Source organism: Chrysochloris asiatica, unplaced genomic scaffold, assembly GCF_000296735.1.
Source record: "Chrysochloris asiatica unplaced genomic scaffold, ChrAsi1.0 scaffold00233, whole genome shotgun sequence".
Classification (NCBI taxonomy): Eukaryota; Metazoa; Chordata; class Mammalia; order Afrosoricida; family Chrysochloridae; genus Chrysochloris; species Chrysochloris asiatica.
This window is the reverse complement of record NW_006408751.1, coordinates 3099681-3104529: the sequence shown is the minus strand read 5'-3', so window position 1 is coordinate 3104529 and position 4849 is coordinate 3099681.

The following is a 4849-nucleotide window of genomic DNA, read 5'->3' as shown; positions in this document are numbered from 1 at the left end:
CTCAAGTGACTATTTTATAGTGGTATGCCAGGGAAATCAAGATTCAATAGACAGCCAAGCATTTTAACATTATTTACATCCCCCTTTCCCTATTCCAACCATGTATCAATACTTTTGGCTGTCTTTTGAATCTTGGTTTCCCTTGCCTATCATAGACACTTGAGGGGATGGAGAAAGGAATAGCCAGAATCATCACCACAGAAAGCTTATAAGTCTGTCTTCAACCTATAACTGATTAGACTACCTTAAAGGGCGCTAGAAGTTGCCCAGTGAAAGAGGCTTCCTGTGTAGCCTTTACATTGAACAAGACCATAGGTGGATTCCAGTACCCCATTCAGAACCAACTGAGTTAGGAAATTTCCATTGAAAAGGATGAGTAGACCAGCCTGGAGTGGCTAGAAGAACAGAAGATACTGTGTGAAAGAAAGACTAGCAGGAAAAATCTGAAACAATAATGGCAGTCTGATTGATTACTACAAGAGCAATTAAGCTATTCACCTGGGAGCCATCAAGGCAAGTGGTTAGGACACCTAGGAGCAAACCCCCTTCCAAGACTGAGTCTCAAGGGGAATATATGAGTGGGCATGTAGTCTGGCTGGTGACCACTTTGGTCAGTGATAAGGGGGACAGAGGGTAAAAACAGCACTGAAGTTGTGAGTTAAGCCTGACCACATTCAATAGACCCCTGTGAACCTGGGTGGAAAGCTGGATGGCCAGCAATATGGCAAGACTCAGGGACTTCTGGGTCCAGAGGTAGTGGCATGGCCACAGAGGACTAGAGTGGAGAATGAAGCATCCAGCTGATATGAAGTGAGGGGAGAAGCACAAGAACACCCATACTTGCAGATAGTACCCACTTGACCTGGCTTCAATGGTTGGATGATCAGAACTCGACTAAAAAAAGAAAGAAGAGGGACAAAATAAAAAAAAGAGTAATCTGCTTCAATTTGATGAACGTTACCTACACTTATCTAAAAAAAGGGAACAAATCTTTACTGTGAGGATCACTCCCAACCCCTTAGTACACAGGGATGACAGGGATGGATAACTTAGACATTGGCTACCCCAAATGGGGGACCTATAAAGACAAGAAGTGATTGGCTTACAAGCCTTCAAGAGGGAGCCTAGTTCCAGATGGGGCAGGAGAAGGTAGAATCACCACTGAATGATTTCCAATCTGTTGAGACCGGGCTGGCAAAAGGAAATGGGGATAAGACTCTTGTGGCACAATAGTGAATAATTGCCATCAGGACTGACTGTGAGGCTCGAAAATATCGAGGTAGATGTTTTTTGACAAAAGGAGGGGAGTGATTGATTTTGCAGCCCAGGAACAGATGTCCCTTGAACCATCAAGTGAGAAGAATGGCGAGTGGGACCCTACTCCAAGAGGCAGTGACACCAGGGATGGAGACAGAGAAGATGACATGGACAGATGGAGCAGCTGGGGACACTGGACTCAGGGAGGGAGAAGGGCTGTGTGCTGGCAGCCTGGGGAGGGCCTGTGTGGTGTCCCCTTTGGTTGTTTGATGATGCATGGAGAAGATTATAATCATTGCAGTGAAATGAAATGTGATAGGATGAATGTAGGGCTGATGTTCTCCCATGTAAACCTCACAACAAAAACATAAAAAAAAACTAAACAAAAACAAACTCAAAACAACAAAGAAGACCAGGTTTACTGGCTGGATAAAGACTGGTGGAACCCCAGATACTGTGACCATTGTCACCCTATAGATCTGGAAATGAACTCACAAAAGACTTAATTTCCAACCAAACAATAGACAGATCTATAAATAGAAAGGAGTCCTGGTGTGGCAGTGCAGGATAATGTACTGGACTGCAAGGTCAGTTTGATTCACAAGTCTGGAGTTCACACTCACCGACTGCTCCTTGGAAACCCTACGCAGGGTCACTGAGTCAGAAACAACTCAGTGGCTCTTAACAACAATATAAAGAGAAAAATAACACCAGTGAAATACATAGACTTTATAATAATTAGTCATTTGACATAAAAATTTCAGCATTTACCTCAGAACAAAGTTTAGAAGAACTAGGAAAAAGGAAGAATCAAACATGAAACATAGGGAGGAAGTGGGTTAAGTGATGTTTCACTGTGGGAATAGCAATCAGAAATTCAACAAAATGTTTATGAATTGTTAACTGAAAAATTGATCGGCTCTGTAAATCTTCACCCAATTCAAAATGAAGATCTAAAAAAAAAAAAAAGATCCAATAACTTAAGCAAATTTCTCTGTAATTCAGGAGATAAATAATAAAATGAGGACGGTTACTGATGTCAGTAAGAAACTTTTGGATTATAAACATAAATCTGAACATATTTAAAGTAATTACATATGCATTTGAATGTTTCCCCTTCTGATCCCAGGTCCTCTAATTTTAGATAAATCATTTACCACTACACATGATTAGCTTTGCTACAACCTTATAAGATTCCTTTATCATCTAAAATTAATAAATGCAATTTATAAGCTTAAAAAAATTGCAAATTTACATTTTAGTTTCCTACCAGTGCATCAAGCCAAATAACAAGATATAGTAAAATATTTGGACCCTGAGAATCAACAAACTATGTTTTAGTTACTGTGTGATCTTGAAAAATTAATTTATCCTTATGTTGCCTAATTCTGTATCTTTAAATTTAACAAATGGATAATTAAATAATAAGCATTTTTCTTTAGTACTTACAAGCCAAGCCTCAAACTAACTACTTTAACTGCTTTGGTAAATTTAAACTTTATAACAAAAGTATGGGTGCTATCATCCTCATGTTATAAATAAAAGTATTATCAAAGAAAGTAAATGTTTCAATAAAAACTTGTATATGTATCAGAACCAGATTTTAAGCCTCAAAGTGTACCTAACTTATATCCCAAAATCTTAACCTTCTCCTACCTTCTCATTTATTTACTCCTTTGTCCCTTTGCACTTTAACTCTTTTTGAATTTACATGAAATAGAAATAGCAAGTAGAACTGAATTTTTGGTCAAGTAACTGTCATGTCATGGCAACAGTGGTGAGGTTGGCCCAGGATCGGGCAGTGCTTCTTTCTGCTGTGCATAAGGTCGTTATGGGTTAGTACCGACTCGATGGCACCTAACAACAACAACAATTGTCATGTCTAATATAATTCTCTCATTCCTCACTTTCATTCTCTTATATGGTTGTTTTTAAAAAATTACTATTATTGTGGTAAATATATATGTAAGAAACTGTTTGATTTTTCAACATTCTTCACATGTACAATTGCATAACCTTAGTTAGATCTATCATATTGTTCAAGAATTTCCATTATCTGTTTCCAAAATTTCCCATCATCCTTAATAGAAGTGTCCCGTAAGTAGTAGCAAGTCTTTTTCTTTCTCCCACACCCATGCTTTGTAATCCCTAATAAACTTGTGTCTTTACATCCTTGCCTATCCTAGATATTTCATGTTAGTGGAATCATACAACCATTGTCCCTTTGATTCCTCACATAATTGGAGTTCAATTGTGGAGCTTTGACCTCTGTTGCTCCCAAGAATTCAAAAGTGGTTTTAATCTTTGTACACATGTTTTAGCTTCATTTGTTTGGCCTTCTCTCCTTAAACATGTATTGATACAATAGTGCTACAGATCAGTTGACAGTTTTATGTAGAACTTACATGTTTGGAAGTCTTTAATCTAAAAAAGCCTAGAGGACATTTGTCATCTGTCAAGTGAGGTCCTCACAGTTTCTCTTCACCATAGTCAGGAATGATACATTGTGACCCTCACACGCCTACATTCTGGTTGTATGTCTCAATGAGGCACACAGTCTACTTTCCCAAAGGATTTTGTTAATTTAGAATTTGTAATAACATTTTTCACATTTAATTTTTTCCGAATGTTACACATGTTGTTGCTGTCTTAAGCACTATGTGATCTGTTGGGAATCATACTGATCCCATCCACAACAGAATGAAATTCTGTTCAGCCTTGTGCCATCCTCACAATTATTGTTATGGCTGAGCCCATTGCTGTTAGCACTGTGCCAGTCCATCCTTGGGGGTCTTCCTCTTTTTCTCTGACCCTCCACTTCACCAAGGAAGATGTTCTTCTCTAGGTGTTAGTCCCTTCCTAATAACATGCATGACTTCTAAGGAACATTCTGGCTGTACTTCTCCCATCATAGATTTGTTTGTTCTTCTTCAAGTCCATGGTCCTTTTAATATTCTTTTTCAACACTGCAACTCAAATACATCAGTTCTTCTAGGGTCTTCCTTATTCATTTTCCAACTTTCACATGCATATGAAAATAACATGGCTTTGGTCAGGTGCACCTTGGTCCTCAAACTGGCATCTTTACTCTTGAACACTTTAAAGAGGTCTTGTGTAGAAGATTTGTCTCATGCAATACATCATTTGATTCCTTGACTGGTACTTCCATGAATGTTGATTTTGGGTCCAGGCTAAATGAAGTCTTTGACAATTTCAATCTTTTCTTCATTATCATGATTTTATAAATTGGTCCAGTTGTGAGAATTTTTTTTCTTTACATTGAGGTATAACCTATACTAAAGGCTACAGTTTTTTATCTTCATCAGTATTTTAAGTCCTCTTCACTTTCAGCGATCTAGGTTGTATCAGTTGCATATTGCATGATGTTAATGAGTCTTCCTTCAATCCTGGCCACATCCTTCATATAATCCAGTTTCTCAGATTATTTGCTCAGCATACAGATTGAATAAGTATAGTGAAAGAATATAATTCTTATGCACATCTTGACTGATTTTAAACCATTTGGAGTCCCCTTGTTCTGTCTGAACAACTACTCTTGGTCTATGTACAGGTTCTTCATGCACACAATTAA